The sequence below is a fragment of the Anser brachyrhynchus genome (assembly GCF_964034855.1).
Source record: "Anser brachyrhynchus genome assembly, chromosome: 1".
Taxonomy (NCBI): domain Eukaryota; kingdom Metazoa; phylum Chordata; class Aves; order Anseriformes; family Anatidae; genus Anser; species Anser brachyrhynchus.
In genome coordinates, this window is record NC_137694.1 from 44,382,531 (window position 1) to 44,400,389 (window position 17,859).

The 17,859-nt window shown below is 41.9% G+C and overlaps 1 long non-coding RNA gene across 8 annotated transcripts in view; it reads right to left on the reverse strand.

The window, feature by feature from the left end:
- The window catches only part of LOC308200526, a 31,876-nt gene extending 14,779 nt beyond the window's left edge, over nucleotides 1–17,097 (reverse strand). For 4 of the 8 annotated variants that reach the window (XR_013955666.1, XR_013955667.1, XR_013955668.1 and 1 more), the window contains exons 1-2: nucleotides 16,579–17,097; nucleotides 2,538–3,100 (exon numbers count right to left, since the gene is read on the reverse strand). This is a non-coding gene — a long non-coding RNA (uncharacterized lncRNA). Of the gene's footprint in view, nucleotides 1–2,537; nucleotides 3,101–9,877 lie in introns of all 8 variants that reach the window. The other 4 variants (XR_013955670.1, XR_013955671.1, XR_013955672.1 and 1 more) reach the window with 4 other exon arrangements.
- Nucleotides 17,098–17,859: the final 762 nt, after the last annotated feature.

A 17,859-nucleotide genomic window follows, 5' to 3' on the forward strand; every position in this document is an offset into this window, starting at 1 on the left:
TGGAAAAAATGACTTCTAGAGTGGCTTCTAGAGTTCTAGAGTTCTGTGTTCTTTTAAAGCAGTAACCAGCTTTACATCAACGCAAGGGCAGCTATCTGTGAAGTCATCAGACAGCTAACTTGCCCATGCGTGGCTTCCAGCAGGAAGTCAGTGTTGTGCCTTTTGGAAGTGAAATGGCAAACCAAATTATACTGTTGGGGCTTTATAACTTTTTTTTTTTATATCCTTACAGATAGGGTGTATGTTTTTTTCTATGTGAATCATAGATCTTTTCTATGTGAATAGCTGATGATGTTGAAGAGGCTGTAACTCTCTGTGAATCAGAGATAATCATCTGTGATACAGAGGTGTCAAGGCAACAGAAAGAGCTGGACAGTGTAAAAAGTTATTTGGGACACCATCCAGTTTTAACGTGTTTATTTTTAAGTAGAATTTGCACATCACCTATATTCATGCTGTTCTCTAGTTCCTCCACCTCCAGACAACTTAGCAAACAGTAATAAGAAACTACTTTATTTCTCACAAATGATGTCTCCAGATCTTTTCTTGCAAATGCCGTTCTTTGCCACTGGGTTTCCCTTTTGATTTCAGGACACAGTGTTTCACCAGCACTTTTAGTATTGATGAATGCTTGTGAGTGTAAGCACTCACAATGCGGAATGCATTGCATTCAAGCTTGCGGGACAGTCTGTACATGTGCTGCTGGCCTACATATGCCTTCTGGCTCTTGTGCAAGGACACAAGGCAGCTCTGTTTCCTGCCATGACTCATCATTCAAGAATGGTATTTAAATAGATGAAAAAAAAGAAAAGAAAAAAGAAAAAAATAGGGAAAAAAAAGTAGGAAAAAAGAAAAAAAGAAAAGATTCCAGGGAAGAGCAAGTAGCAGCAGCCCATGTTTTTTACAGCAGAATTAGTTATTTTTTTCCTTTTAAATAAACATCTTGCTAGGAAATCCCAGGAAAGTCAGAGCTTTTTAGTTTTTATTATGTTACAGCTAGGCTGGGTAGAAAGCCTATATTAGAGCATGGTGTTGATCTTGTCTAGTGAAGTAGACACTGTCCATGTATTTGTCTACACTAGAGTTTCACAGTGATAAATTTTATGAATGTAGACATGAACACCTTTTTTTGTCAATAAAGATACACTCTTAGGGTAAAGAATATTTAGAAACTAGATGAGTTCTGTGAGGAGTGCACACATTAACCTTTACAAATATCAGGTGCCTCAAGTCAAAGGGCTGTCAGTTAACTTAAGGTAAAGTCAAGTGAGGCTCTGTTGGGAAGAAGTGCTAAAAGAGACTTTTTCTGTGTGAATTATTCTGCATTTTGTACCTTCCCCTGAAGCAACTAACAGTGATTAAGATGGGAGACAGCATACTAGATTAACCACTCTAATCTGTGAATGTAAGGCTTTTGTTGCTTTAGAGCGTCCACAGAAAGATCTCTTGTTTCTATCAAAGTGTTTTCCTCTCTAATATACAAGGTCTTTTTCCTCCCTGGGGACTAGGAGCTTTGCAAATAAAATTACTTTTTTTTTTTTTTCCCCCAATGTTGTCAAAATTTGGTTAGGTTTTTACTACCATTCTTGACAGAAACAGGAAAAAAAACACAACAAGAAATATATGGCAGTTATGATGTGCATCAAGGAAGGAAAGAGAACGTGAAGAACAGCACAGGGAGGAAACAGGACTCGGCTGAGAAAAACAAATTGAGCATGGAGGATGAACAGCAAGTGGGAGCAGGGGAGGGACCTTTTCATGCTCTTGCTGTGGAAAGGCAAGATAAGCATTTCACATGTGTTAAGAAACTAAACTAAAAGGATCGATATAACAGGATCTGTCACCCAGATTTTTCCAACTGTTCTTAGTCTAGGAGTGACTGAACTTAATCAATTTGCTTGGTGGCTCTTGGCAGTCTGTAAAAAATGAGCTGGTGTTTATTTTCTGAGGAAGTAGTGTCCATATCCCTCTACTTTGCAGGGCACTAATCAGTCCTTGGTTTGGCAATCTCTGTAAGAAGGCCTTGTACAGCAAGAAAATGGAAGGTAAACTGTTTTGCCTTAGTAGCGGTCTCGTGGGCTCAGCGAGGAACCACAAGGGGAAGGAAGGAGCAGGATGTAAAAGTTCATGTGCTCCTACCCACACCTCACCTCTTCTGAGGATAAACACAGTATCAGAGATCTGTCCAAGACAGAAGGTTCTCCTTCAGAAACTCCTGTGGGTAAAAATATCTTATTTCAATATTACTAACACTTAGCCTGAGGGGGAGGCTGGTACCACCAGCTGTACTCTAGCTGACATCACAACACAGGTTAGGTTTGAGGCTGAAATCAGTTTACCAGGACCTCAAAGACACCCTTGTCAACTACTTGCTTCTACCCCCAGCTGTCTGGCACCCTCTTTATTGTGCTGATTACTCTCTTTACAGAGACATCTTTCACAGCAGCTCACAGAAAATTATGTGTTTTAAATGCAGCTCTGGGAGGAGGATGTTGGGTGGTGGTTTTTTGTTTGTTTGTTTGTTTGTTTTTTTTCACCTCTCCAGTGATGCAATCAACAGTGCAGCTCCACAAACACATGTACTGACTCAGCCGAGGAGGGATAAACAGCACTACTGCAGGGAGAGGCAGCAGGACGAATAAACACCTTGAGTGTGAAGATCTGTTGCTGAGAAGTCAATATTTGGACGGACCACCTTGAGTCCTGCTGAAGGACTGGCTGTTTGTGGGAGCATCGAGAGAAGCTGTGCCAGCCGAGGTTTTGAGATCCTGAAGAGCTCTGCTGCTGGTCCACCACACCAGGCCCGCACCAGCAACTCTTATTGTTTTCCTAACGACTGTTCCCATGGCACTGTCACGCGCAAGACATTAGTCATCCTGGCTGAAAAAGGTGGTGTTCGAGTCAAACATTTACAGTCCAGCGTCAGCCACGTGTGGTGGGGGAGGGCAGCAGCCCGTCTCAGCAGATGTAGGTAGGGCTGGTTTCAGCAGGCTGGAGCTTCTTTAAAGAGCTTGCAAGCCCAAGATCCATGTTCAGCTGAGCCGGCTGCTGGCACCAGGGAATGTAGCTTCTTGCATTCGACACATTATTTTATTGGCAGCTGTAATGGCAATGGCTTTAATTTAACATATGAGATGGTAACAGCTGAAGGTACAAGGAGTGGTTGGAGGCATTTCTACTAGTAAGGAAACCCAACCCCCATTCCTTGGCATTGACACCAAGCACTGAGTTAAAAATCAGAAATTTTATCGACTTCTGCTGTACACTTTTGGAGGGACAGGCTGTGAGCAGCAGTAATACAGAGGCATCCCTGCAGAGCAAGGCTCTGGAGGCCTGCAGAGCAAGGCTCTGGAGGCCTGCAGAGCAGCTCTGGAGCATGGTGATTTGTGTGAGCTGCTACACTTGTTTAACAGGTTTAGCTCGTCCAGACACAACCCCTGGAGTTGTCAGCATTTCTGGCCTCATTAGCAATCACCTCCTGGAAGCTGTGAACTGGCAACGTTTTCTCCTTCCTCACCCAGAAGAAGGACAAGGAGCGCAAGAGTTAGAAGGCTCCTCTGTATCGTTTCCCATACAACGATCTGTACACTTCTCCTGGTGCTGGGGGGAGTCCCTCCTTCTAACAATAAAGAAACACAGCTAAAGGAAGTGGGAAACCCATACATACAAGCCCAGACTTGCGTCCTCTCTAAAACTGGTTTGATCTGTTGAGGATCAAAGGAAGGCAGCACCGACTCACTATATTCTCAACTCTGGCAAACCAAAAACATTTGTGACTCGCTCAGTACTTCTGTACCTGTGCCTCTTTGACATGCATGAGCTGTGCTCCAGCATCTCTGCTATTTGTTCCCAAGGAGGTCACTCCTCCCTGCTTAACTACACCCTCAGAACTCTTTCAGTCACAAAACGGATGAGTCTGGCTTTAAGCTGGGTTTAGTGGCAAGGGAAGAAAGAGATGGCTCACAGATATTTTGCCGTCTTGTTCACCTAATGCTCTAGTCCAGTTTCTATCCAGAAGCCTTGCTTAGATTCAGTTTTATAGCTTCTAAATAGAATGGAAAAACATCCTCTCTTCAACTGTCCAATTCTGTCACTCAGACTCTAAATACTGTATTATGAATTGTTTACTCATGAAGCTTTTCCTGATTAAGTCCATGTGGGGATACTTTTGTTCTGAATAAGGAATATCCATGAGCAATTATTTCAGAGCACTAAATTCACTCCCACCCTGCTCTAAAAAGAAACATATTTTGGAGAGCTTGTCTATCTGCCAATGTAACAGAAAACTGAAGACGGAATGAGTACTCAAGTAGTCTCATAACTTAAGAGAGGGTGAGAATAGCTGTTGTGCTGTTAAGTTCACACCCCAGCTTGTTTTACAATATTTTATTTATACAGACAGTCCTTGACTTTTTTTTTTTTTTTTTTTTTTCCCCCCTGTGTCACCCTAAAATGCCTTGTTTTAGTAGGGAAAACCATCTTCATTCCACACTTTCCAGGATGACATGATATTAAGAATGTTTATTGGACAGATATTAGTGGTTCAGGGAAAAAAAATAAAAGGTATTTGAGTGGTTATTTAAATCAAAATTCCTGTACAGAAGCTAATGCCAATGTCTTATATTTGCCAATGTCTTCTGTTTATGGATGTTTAATGTTTAGTTCATTATACTACCATCATCTCACTAGGTCCAGCCATTTTTCTATTTAATTTCCGTTGCTTCGTCACACCTAATTCCATGGAAAGATTCTCTTGCAGTTAAAGTAAAACCCATTTGGGAATCAAAATATATTCCAGTATGCACACATTGACAGAGATGCTGTAATTATGGCTGATGACTAGTAGTATGTGAAATATTTATTGGGAAAAAAAAGATGGGGGAGAAGAAAAGCAAAAATATTCTTGGCTTTTATAAAACTTCAGTAAAATTGGAGCATTCTTCATTTGAGATTTTCACACTGTTCTTCCTAATTTCTTAAAGTTTGACTGACAAAGTTAGAGATAAGTCAGCCCTCCTGATCTCCATGACCAACAGAACTTAGAGTCAAAAAGTCTAAACGTGAACACAATTACAGCTCAAGGGGCACTGCTGCCAATGTATCTGTTTTTGTTCAAAGGATGGGCAAAAGGAACTCAACTACAGAAGCATGTTTACTTGCAAAGTTTGCAGGTAATACAAATATGTACTATCTTAAACACTTCTCAGTAGAGGCAAGACCTATTAAATGTTCAGTGCTCACAGGCAATAGCATCATCTTGACGTCCTTTTATAAACTTTGCTTTTATTGATCCAAATCTTGTTTGTCTACCAGATGTGAGCAGATTGCCTAAATCACATGAGAACAACAATCTGGATTTGGCTCTAGGACTTGATCACATGAGAACACAGCAATAGGTCAGCCGCCATGGCCTACTTAGCTTTCTGGGAGGAGCAGCGCGGCCTCCTGAGTACAGTAAAGCCCCTGTACAGGTACCTGTGGGGAATAGTTAGTTCACGTCTTATGTAGACGCAGGTAGGGGTGGGGAATAGGGGGCAGTTAACAGTTATGCCTCTGCTTTTCTTTTCAGCAAATTATGCTCCTACGGTCTGCTGGCTACCAGCTCAGCTCTGAAATATGAGCTATGGTAGAAGGGGGAGGGAAGGTCAGCCTGGAAGGGTGTGGGAGAGGCTTTCCATTCCAGACGGAGGCTTTTGGTTAGGGCACTATTGTTCAAATTAGAGTTGTTCACATGATCAATGTGAAAAATTCTCTCTGCTCACCCTTCCCCCCATCTTTTTTTTTTTTTTTTAGTAATCATAATGTAAACGCAAAGGAAAATAAACACTTTTTGCTATATTGCACTGGTTTCCTAGTCCTGATTGCACTGAGCATTTCACAGTGACACTTCAAAGTGTTTCTGCCTTTTCATTTTACATATGGATGTACAGTTTGCTTGAAAATATATGTCCTGCTCAAAATACATTAAGACAATATTGGATCTACAATATATGCTCATCAGTTAGACATAAATTAGCGTTATTTTAAATTCTGCAGCAGTGTCTCATGAACTTTCAGCATTTTTTCTCTCACCCTAGGAAAAGGTTTTTTACACACCTTTGCTGACATTCCGTGAGTTTAATCTCTGTGCTGTCAAACAATGAACGATTTGTGAATCCTCAGAGTTAAAGAAAAAGTACCCACAAACAATGAGAGAAAAACTAGAAATAGCTAGTACTAACAAACAAATTGCTCTGACAAGAGGCACTGCTAAAAAATAAGCATGTCATTTAAGGATATATATACCCTGTTTCTGGCAAAGGCAAATACAATATGAATGTGGTGCGATGTATGATCCAGAACTTGTAGCATATCTTATATGCTAACCCAAGTTACTGCTTTAATAGGGAAACTCTGAATTACTTTTAGTAGGTTCAAAAAGACAGTGGAGGCATGAGGCTCTTTGAACAATTCCAGTTCTTCAGAAAGATTGCACACAATGATATTGTCTGAAATCAGCAGGAACCTAATAAAAGGAGACACTTCTTTTTTGCTTACATTTCCAAGCTCCTTTCAGGCACCGCTTTATCCTAGAGATTTTGGTCTTTTCTGAGAGCTAGAACAAAAATCCTTTTTACCTCACTTCTCTCTCTCTCTCTCTCTTTTTTTTTTTTTTTTTTTTCCCCTCAGGATAAACCATCCTGGAAAAAAAAAGCAAAAAAAAAAGCTGCCAGCAAAACGTCTTCCGCTCATACTGGTCTCATATTTGCCTGGTTTTTTTTTTTTTTCAAAGATATGTATATGTATGGTGGAGATCATTCTATATTATCCAGTGCTGTAGTACAGCCGAAGTAGTAATAATATAGAGATACTTATGAAGGACCACAAACTTCTCATCCTAGCTGAAATGGTGTAGTTGGTGCTTAATTGAGGGGAGATTGTCGTAATGGAAAATTAATGCTGAACGTTCCTTAGTCCAGTTCAGGAAAAGAAGTGTTACAGAGCACATTCATGACACATACACACGTGTAAACTACAGAAATCAGAAAACTGCATTTATAAAAAATATAACTAACGCTGTTGTCCAGTCAATAGAATATCCTTTAGACTTTTTTTTTTTTTCCAGAATATCACATTAATAATCTTATCCTTGCGCTGTGACAAAACCCTTACATTTTAATGACCAAATGCATCACAATTACTTGGCCATTCCATAGCTCAAGGAACTGTAAACTTGGATGCTTATAAGCCATGGTCTGCACTGCTGTACCAAGGTACATCATTTTTGTGCTGCATGTGAACTTAGAGTATACCTCTAAGTATATATACCTGTAAGCTACAGTATACCAAACAAGACTTTATATCACTTAGAAGATAAAGCTGGGAGAAAAAAAAATAGACCTGATACTGAGGTCCACGGAGATATTTTGACCTCTGAAGGACTTCTGGAAGGAAAGAGAATGCAAATCTACTTTGTCATTAATTCCTAGGTTTTCTTTTGGTGTTGCCCTTCATTTATTCTCCTTCCCATTTTATTCCTTTCCTCTGCAGTCAGACTTTCCTTCATCGCTTTTTGTATTTCTTTAGTCTACAATGCTTTCCCCTTTCATGTCTTGTATAATTTTTCCATCCCTTACTTTCTTCCCATTATCTTCACCATACTTACTTCTCTTCTGGTGCTATCTCACAGTACCTGTCCTTGACTCATCTAATGTGACGATTACACTCTGCAAGAAATGAAACTGATAGTAGTTTCATTTTCCTGTTCTGCTCCTCTTACCCTGTTTCTGTTAAGTTCTGATTCACCAAAATACTTAAGACACTAAAATACTTGTATTCACGACTATGCAGCCATTTAAAACTATTGAGATGTGTAAACATGTTTCCTAATGTAAAATCTTTATTACAAAATCTGCAGAGAGGGAGTTCTTGATAGCTAACCTTCTCCAACCTTTCTCAAGACATTTTTCATTTTCTTTTCAGCTCAGGGCTGGGCGTGGCCATGATATTAATGAATTAGGTGCAGCAACTCGTGCAGCATCTCAGTCTTCCACCTCTTGGGTGTATAAGAGGAACCACCAGGCTATGCCAACTGCAAGTTATGTGGTTGAACAGGAGGTTACTGATTCCCTAAGCCTCTCCAAAAACTCTATCCTGGTGTCAATAACTACAACTTAGATAACATTAATGGGAGTTTTATAGCATGGGAGCTCTGGAGAAAAAAAAAACATAAAGCGTTGCCTTTAAAACTTATTTCTTGTGAGTCTCCATTATTCATTAGTTATGATTACTTGTATCATAGCAGGCATTGAGAGCGTATTATAACTGAAGATTCAGAATAGTTTGACTTACAACAACTTTTTATTCATGGGAGTTTGTGAAGCATTTGTGTGTTTAAGTTTTCCACATTAAGCCTTAAGAAATTTCCATGTTTAATCCCAGATGGAAAGCATTTTGAAATACTGTAAGCAAAATTAATTAATCTTTTCTTCTCCTCTCCTCTCCTCTCCTCTCCTCTCCTCTCCTCTCCTCTCCTCTCCTCTCCTCTCCTCTCCTCTCCTCTCCTCTCCTCTCCTCTCTCTCTCTTTCTCTTTCTCTTTCTCCTTCTCTTTCTCTTTCTCTTTCTCTTTCTTTCTTTCTCTTTCTCTTTCTCTTTCTCCTCCTTCTCTTTCTCCTTCTCCTTCTCTTTCTCTTTCTCCTTCTCCTACTCCTTCTCTTTCTCCTTCTCTTTCTCTTTCTCTTCCTTACCAGGAGGAAAGAAAGCTATTTAACTCTCTAAATAAATTATTTTCCAAGGTTCTCATTGCTGTGGAAGAACCCAAGAACCCAAAATGGAGAACAATCTGTCTTGCTCTCAAAAATGTGGAGAACTTTGAAGAAATGGTAAACTTGCCCTGAAGCCAGACCAATTCTGGTCCCCCTTATCCCATAAGACATTGCCCTCCCTTTTCCAAAGAGTGGTAATTAGAAGTCTGTAAAGCAAGAGAATAAGTGAAAGTGTTTCTACCCTAGCTATTAAAGAAAGCCACACTAAAATCAATGAATTCCATGTAAAGTTTTAACATAGGTTTTTATCTATAAATTGCAATAGAAAATGAAGAAAACATAATAACAAACAAATAAGCAATTGCTCATCCCAGAAATCCCTGTTGTCTGTATTTTAACCTCAACACTAACAGGACACAAAGCATCTCCTAAATGAGGAAACCTTGTTGAATTCGTAAGAGGAATCAAAGAAAATGTCAAACAAGCAGTGACCAGCCAGGATCAATATGCCCTCAAAGAAAGAAAAACAATGCACTCTTCAGATGTCATAAAGAAATGGAAAAAAAAAAAAAAGAGTTCATATTCCTTTGTATTACCAATAAATTAGAAGCTGACCAAACACCACAAGCATGAATCAGGTTTGTTTACAATTAATAACAACAAAAGCTATTAGCCAAGGTGTAACTTAATAACAAGTCTAGAGACTTCTCAGAGGTGTAAACTGTTAAAAAAGTGAGCAATATTCAGACTACAATGGTGAGTTACTGTACAACTTCTAGTTCCAGCAATAGACATAAGGGTTCTGTGGATGTTTCTGTTATTGTATTATCTTGATTCATTCCTACAGCACTGTACACTGAAAGGGACAAAGATCTTGTGAATGACCATAATACTTACTCAAAGTAAGGGATTAACTGGAGTTGTGCAGGGAACCTTCATTCTGGTATTTTTGAATATTTGACTTCACAGCCTGATGGTTTTAACTAAGATTTTTATGAGTAATTTTAACAGAAAAAAAAGAACAAAAATAGACCTATTTTCTTATTCTTCCTTAGCAATTCAATCACATGATGTCAGTTTGACACTGGTCTCAGACAAGACTGAATTACAGACTTTTGCAACTTGTACTCACAGAGAAGTAAGTGATGTAGCATGTTTTCATCCACTATGCAGAGTGCCATGCTACTATTTGCTTCCGTCAGAGGACAGGGGTGATTCAAAATTCACAAGTTTATTTCAGACCTGAAATAGAAATCTGGTAGATCAGTCTTAAGCTCCTCTGCCTGTTTCTTTTGAAATTGACCCTTTCTGCTTCAGTTTTTCCAACTTGACTCCCAAACCCATGGTCTCTCTTACCTCAATTTCTACCCCATACTTTCTTGCCTAGCTTATCCAAATTTCTACCATTTTCCTCCCAGGACAGCTCCACTCTCTTCCAAGATCCCTGACAAATGATTTAATAGCCTGTATCACTTGTTCTAGACCCAACAGCTCATCACTTCACAGACTCCACTTCTTCCTCAATTCTCTACCCAATTTTCTCAATCAGCCAGTCTGACTTCCATATTTAATCACAGTCTCTGGTTCTATTTTCTATATCTGCTGTCCCAGTCATATTTCTGCCTCTTCCCGTGCCTCACATTACCTTCCACCTCCCATATCTAGTTTTTGCCCTTTTTCTATTTAAATTATGTCCTCACTTTTTGCTGCTTGGGCATCGATGGGGTAGAGTAACTGAAACAGGCGTTGTGGTTTTAGTCCTTTTACCTGGCCACAGTCCAACCCACAAACAGCTCAGAGCTACAACAAGAGACCGTGCTCCATCCTTGGCTGTAGCATGCCTAATGTGGATGCCAGAAATGTGACAGTGGCTAATAAATGGGTGTGCTGAGACCACTGATTATCCCACTGACCAGTGTCAGTTCATTAACTCCTTATGCCTTAACTCCTTTACCAGCCTGTCCACATCCATCTGCGGTCCAGCATCGTGTAACCTCTTCGGAACATTTCTGAGGCAAGGACTGCTTTGGAGTTCTGTGTCTTTACAATGTACATGGTGGAATCTTGGTTAAGAGTGACAGCTAGATGGCATTATGATTATCATGATGATAATAAAAATTAGGATGCCTGCTGAAAGCATGAACATCCTATATTATTTGAAAGGGCCTTAGCTTGCCACATCTTTGTGGAGTTTCACAGGAATACTAAAAAGCACAAGCTCAGCACAGACATCATTTCTCTCCAAAATGTCAAGTTACTTTGGAGGTTCCTAAAGTTTCCTAAAATTTCTAAATGGAGAAAAACCGTCTTTTCTTTTTGCTTGACCTCATTCTTGGAAATAGATTTTTTTTATTACTGCTATTTTCCAAATAAATCAAAATGTAATCAAATGAAATACACGCACACACACATTGCCAGACACATCGCCAAAAGGTTTTAGCCTTAATAGTTAATACTTAGTGGAGGTTTTTGCAACTGGCAGTGGGTTTTACCATAGGAAGTGTGGTCAACTATAATAACAGGTTGTGATCTTAAGTCCTAGTTATAAGATAGAATCACCCATACAAATAAAACTTTTATTTTCTAGAAAAAAAAAAAAAGATTTTGTTATTCATTGTTTTCCATATTATAGGTATAGATTTGTTGGCAGAAGAAGATGCAGATTTGTTGGGAGAAGCTGAATGCATATACACAGCTGTGTGGACAATAATGACCATGAATTGCCTTTAAAAGTAAAAATTAATATATTAGCTGGAACCATGGTAAGCTATATACTTCTATAGTATTTGATGGTTTTATTTGATTTCTTCCTTTTTGTATTTGTAACCAGAAATATTCAGGTATAATGTGTGTGTACCAAACTTCCCTTCCTTAATTCCATTTTATTTATGGCTTCTTCAGAATCTTAGTTCCATTACTGTTAGTAAAAACTTAACTATACACTTTTGTTTCTGCTTTGCTGTTACATATTTTGAGCTTATTTTCTACCAATAGGGCATCTGTTGAGGCATAACTGAAAGGGCTGCTCAATGAGAAGGCTTTACACCCCAAAGATCCTTCTGCTTAGAAGTACAAGAGAAATACAGCAACTATAAAATGTATGTTTGAGGAAAGGCAACTCATGTTAGGCAGACTAGCCTTAGGCAGGTTTGACTGATAATTTGAAAGAGAGTCACACATTTTAACATTCTGCTGTCAACATATATGCTACTTTTGTGAGGCCAAGTATTTCGAGTTTCCAGATAATCTGTTTTGACAGTCACCAAAGAAGGAAAATTGAAGATAACTGAGGGAGGCAAACCTCCAGAGAGGGCAGTCTACGCATTTTTTTTTTTAATTTTTATTTTTTCCTGCTATAAAAAGGAACGAATGAGTGTGGGGATAGTCACCTCAGGTTACCCCAAAGAGCTCTGTCTGCATGGTTAAAATTCAGCCAGGTTTGAAGGAATATTTTATCTTTGTAATACTGCACATACATGGTGTAGAACACAACACAGTGGCTTAAGGCAGGCAAGAGGAATCTTGAGCTGACCAAACCTTTGGTGAAGGACCTAGAGGGGAAGACATACGAGGAGCAGCTGAGGTTACTTGGCCTGTTCAGCCTGGAAAGAGGAGGCTGAGGGGGGACCTCATTGCGGTCTACAGCTTCCTCACTCACAAGGGGGAGTGGAGGGGCAGGTGCCTATCTATTCTCTTTAATGACCAGTGATAGGACCTGAGGGAATGGTGTTAAGCTGTGACAAGGGAGGGTCAGGCTGGATATCAGGAAGAGGTTCTTCACTGAGAGGGTTGTTGTGCACTGGAACAGGCTACCCAGGGACGTAGTCACGGTACCAAGCCTGTCGGAATTTAAGTGTTTGGTCTATGCTCTTAGTCATATGGTCTGATTTTCTGGGTAGACCTGTGTGGTGCCAGGAGTTGGACTTGATGATCCTTGTGGGTCCCTTCTAACTCGGGATATTCTATGATTCTATGAAACCTAATTACACAAATTGGAGAATGGTCAAGACATTAGGTTTAAAAACCCATTCCAGCAACAAGAAAGAAGATACCTCAAGATCTGGGGTCACAAACTTGTTAGGCCTCCAGTTCTATAGGCCATTCAAAATATCAGATAAAATGAAGACTAAACCAACAAATTCCATTTATAGTGTTCAAATATACCAAGCAACTGCTTGCAATATGTTTGTACAGGTAGTATTTATGCTAAAAAGGCAGTGTTTCTCTTTCCTTTCTCTGTCAGGACCCATATTCATTGTTGTTGCCTAGGAAACGGTACATAAAAGCCATGAAAGAGGAATATTTCACAGAGCATCCTACATTGTTTTAAATGCCTTTTGCAGATAGGTGAATAAAGAATTGCAACTCTATTTCATTAAAAAATGTAAACCCCAGTAATTTGAGCAGTACAGTCTAGTGGTTAACCATCAGATGACTGACTTTCTGTGTATGACTCAGTATGACCTGACTTACCATGACCATCAGCAAGTCACTTAGTGCTATTCTCATGCTAACATGAACAAACTTTCTCATGCCTACCCTATAAAAGGATCTGTGACAGAGGTGATACTATGTTCTTTCTTCAAAGTGCAAGAACATATGCTTCCTTTGCAATGTGTTAAACAAGACATCTAAAATATGTGAATGACTAAAATAATCTACTTAATGATTGCCTCAGTTATAATATCTCATGTGCAATCTTCCAGATATGAATATCTCACTGGAACTCCAAAATGTTATATTGAATGAACGCACTGGGGGAGACATTTGGTATAGAAGATGAGAGAAAGATGCTGTTTTATAATTCAGGATTTTTTTTTTTACTTGTAAAAACAAAATAAGTTTAAAGTATGACAAAATTAACAAAGCAACTCTGAATGAAACACCTCATATTCACCACTGTTTAGGAGACGCATGCTTTCTATAAACCACCTTGTTCGTCAAGTCACAATTCTCAAGTAAACATGGGTTAAAAAATCTGGCTGCAACAAATTTACAGCTCCTGCATCTGTGTCATAGATAATCAGGTCTGATTTTCTCTGTTCCAAAAGTATGTCAAGACACAACAACCATGAACTAAAGGAACAGAAACATTTTTTTGTCTTTTTTTTTTCCCCCCCTCTGATGATACACAAAATAACACCCCATGGCAAGAGTTCTATTCTTTTGTAATAAGAAAACAAACGACAACAGAAGAGGCAGCTCCAGAAGAACTGGAGAGTACTAGGAGGATAAATCATCCCATGCATTTCAATATAGTTTTAATTCTACAGTACAGCATGGGACCCATCCCCACCCTTTGATGATACAGATGATACAAGAGGAGTGCAGCAGAAGTGGCTCACCCAACCAACCAGAGGTAACTGCACTGTAGCAACCAATGTAAAGGAGCTCTCTTGCTTCATTATCTTTCACGTCAAGGAGAAAGAATACCTGCTAACAGCTGCATTTATTTGTAGATCTCCTTGGAAGGGAATAAGGATCTGAGCAACTGACACATCTTGTACTCCAAGTACTAAAGATATTGAGCTGTGACACAAACACATCTGGTCCAGTGAACTCTGTCCATATTTAGTGCTTCTAAAAATATAATTTGTCCATATTGACATATGCTGACTCCTTTGGGCTTCCAAAGAGCAAAATACAGCTCCTATCTCTTCCTACACGTTTAGGTTCTTTCTGAACTAGATTATCTCCTGTGACTGCTTTAGAGTTATCAGAGCAGCTCTACTTCTGATAAGACATGCAAGAATACTGCTGCAGGCAAAATCTGGGCAGCCACGAGGATTTTTATTGTGAGACTTTAAGACTGTACTTTAAATGGGTCAGATAGCTAAACAAGGGAACACCTTTCCTGCACCGCCATTCCCACCTCTCACAAATTTGTACCAATGGTGAAAAAGTGACATGTTGGTATGCCCTGAGGGGCAAAAAAGAAAGAAAAACTCTTGATGACAGACAGGGAGTGGCCCCCATTTATCAGGGTTATCCAGAGAATGATGTAACATAATCTAAGACAGCGAGATGAAAGACTGAAACTAGAAGTAAATCAAACACATATGAGGAGATTAAAGACACATGGAGAGATCTAATCTAATAGAAAGGGAGGGGACAAGGCTGTTCTTTTACTAATTCAGTATTATGACTGAGTTAGCCCTTAGGCTGAAACACCATAGGCCAGTTTATGTTCCTGTTAACAACTGGATGTGACAGAAAGGATAAAGTAATATTAAGACCAGAAATTGTGTATGTTCAGAGATACTGCAGATCTCCGTGCAGGTAATGTACAGATGAAAAGTATAACATTTGTTAAAAGTAGGTTGACTTACTATGCTACAGACAGCCACTAATACCTGTTCTAGAAAACACGATGTAATAAAATGGTACTTTAGGCTGGGGAAGTGAAAAGAACGGTCTTCTATTAAGTAAAGCATTAAAGTGTGAAAGCATTTCGCAAAGAAAGTCAGGAGTCTGGATGCCTGTTCCTCCGTGCTGCAGTGACGGGCACTTTAATAATGAGATTTTATCAGCTGGGGAGGAAAAAAAAAAAGGCAAACGTGTTCCAAGGGAGATTGTCACTTCCCGTACAAAAGGGTTTGGATGATTTTTTGTACTTTGAATGCGACCACAGCAGATCAAATGCAGTATTTGCATATGCACAAATAAGGTGCAAAAGAAACACACACACAAACAAACCACCAATCAGACGTGGTGTGAAAGTCATTTCAAAGATTCTAGGTAAGTCCAAAAAAGCTTGAGTTTAAAGGACCACTGGGAAAACCTAGCTCCCTTCTCCACACACCACAAGAGGCTTCCTGCCCCGCGCCACCTCAGCAGCACCCGTCCTGCCAACCGATGCCCGACAGGGGCACCCCGGGACTTGGGGTGGCCGTGTGAGGGGCAGCTGGAGCTCCATGGCCGGTGAAAGCCGCACGCTGCCCTCCCAGCGGCCCTCAGGCCAGCCTAGCCTAGCCTGGCTTTGCCTGGCCTGGCTTTGCCCGGCCCGGCCCTGAGGCGCCCCCTCGCCGCCGCTCCCCTCCCTTCCCCTCCCCGCCCCCAGCAGCCACAGGACTCCGCTGAAACCCGACACCGGGGCCTCCCTGCCCCTCCGGCAGCCTGCGGCCGCGCGGGGCGACACGCAAAGCCAGGAGCGGATCCCCGCATGCAGGCGGCTCCGGCTCCGCGCTGCGGCAGAGCCGGGCCGGGCCGGGCCGTATTGTGTCTGCCGGCAGCAGCCGCGCGGGGCCACCTTCGCGCGGAGCTCCGCTCCGAAGGCTCGGAGGAATCCAGTCCGAAGAGTGCCGCTCGCCCTGATGCAAGCGGCAGCCTCCGCAGCTGCAGTCTCCTTGCGGAGCCACAACCGGCTCAGACCGGCTCGAACCGGCCCGGGCCGGCTGTGCTGGCTGCGGGCAGCGCCCCCGCCTTCCTCTCCCCCGCCTCCGCCTCCTCCTTCCCGGGCCTCCCTCCCACAGCACCGTGGCCCTTTGTCCCTCCACCGCCTGGGTGGGCCCTGGCCGAGCCCCGCGCTGCCCTCACAATTGACATCTCGCCTGGCTGCCCTGGCGCTTGACCCACATTTTCCTCTCTGCCACAATGAGGAAAATACCGTGTGCTTTACGTGTTTTTTCCACTTCTGGAAGAAATGAACGTGTCACAAACCATGCCCTTTTTGGCCAAAGCCACCCCCCCCCCCCCCCCCATCCACAGAAGGTGTGCTGCACATGGGCTCCTTGGTGCCCCATCCCTCAGAGACACTCCTGTCCTCTCCTGCCTGTCCTGTACACTGTCCCCCCTCCTGTCACAGCCCCAAAAGGAGGAACAGAGCTCGGTTACCTGCCAAGGTCATGGCAGACAAAGGCCCCTCTGTGCTCCTCTCCTCACAGCCACAGGCTGTGATCACCTCATGGCAGTACAGGAGGCAAGGAAACCTGGGTGGTACCCTGTCCCTTCTGCCCCACCTTTCACAGTCACTAGGAGGATAAACACACCCCAAATTTTGTCATTCCGTAACCAAAGAACACTTTTTTTTTTTTCCTTTGCTGATCCACCCACCCTATTCTTACAGATCAAAGGAAACCTGATCTGGCCACGTTTTGGAGAAGAACTGCGGTAGTGTGACCCTACAAACTGCAGGGGGACATTTCCTACTTCCTCAACAGTGAGGGACATGTATATGGTTGCCACTCTCTTTCCCTGGCATTAGTTTGATAATTAACCTGAGTAGATCTGTCAGTTGGCTTGCTGCTGAAGGAATCCCTCCCCTACACCTGCATTAGCTCTGGCACTGGTCAAAGGAAAAGTGCTACCAGATCCATGAGTTGAGCTGGCACAACAAAGAGTCAAGCAAAGGCTGGACTCTCTAAACTAGGTCTGTTACATGTAGCCACAAGGGAGGTGTGGGCAAAGGAGTGATGCAACTCCCTTTTTGTGGCAGCAAGATGTTTATTTGTCTCACTGATCCTGTTAAACTGTTTCTGAACAAGGCAGATACCCGAGCCACTCCCCCTGACCTTAATGAGGAGAGGCAAACACATGTGGTGATGTGTACATCCACCTGAATCTCTGTAAGTCAGTCATTCACCTGTAGGCCTCATCTCCACAGGCTTCAGGTGGTAAAACGGCTCTGTGCTGCTTCCATTGTCCTGAAGGGTATAAGTGCTAGGTTTTGTAAAGACTTCTGCCTTGTGGGCATGCCATTCACATCCACATCTGGAGATAAAAATATGTGTACTACAACTACTGATTTTGAGGATGGCACAGACAGCAGGCACAAGTAATCTGTTTGGTATGCTGTGACAAATTGGCTTTTTGACGCAGTTCCCCACAACATTCTCCTCAAGAAACTGGCTGCTCGGGGCTTGGACTGGCGTACGCTTCGCTGGGTTAGAAACTGGCTGGATGGCCGGGCCCAGAGAGTTGTGGTGAATGGAGTCAAATCTGGTTGGAGGCCGGTCACTAGTGGTGTCCCCCAGGGCTCGGTACTGGGGCCGGTCCTCTTTAATATCTTTATCGATGATCTGGATGAGGGCGTCCAGTGCACCCTCAGTAAGTTTGCAGATGACACCAAGCTAAGTGCATGTGTCGATCTGCTCGAGGGCAGGAAGGCTCTGCAGG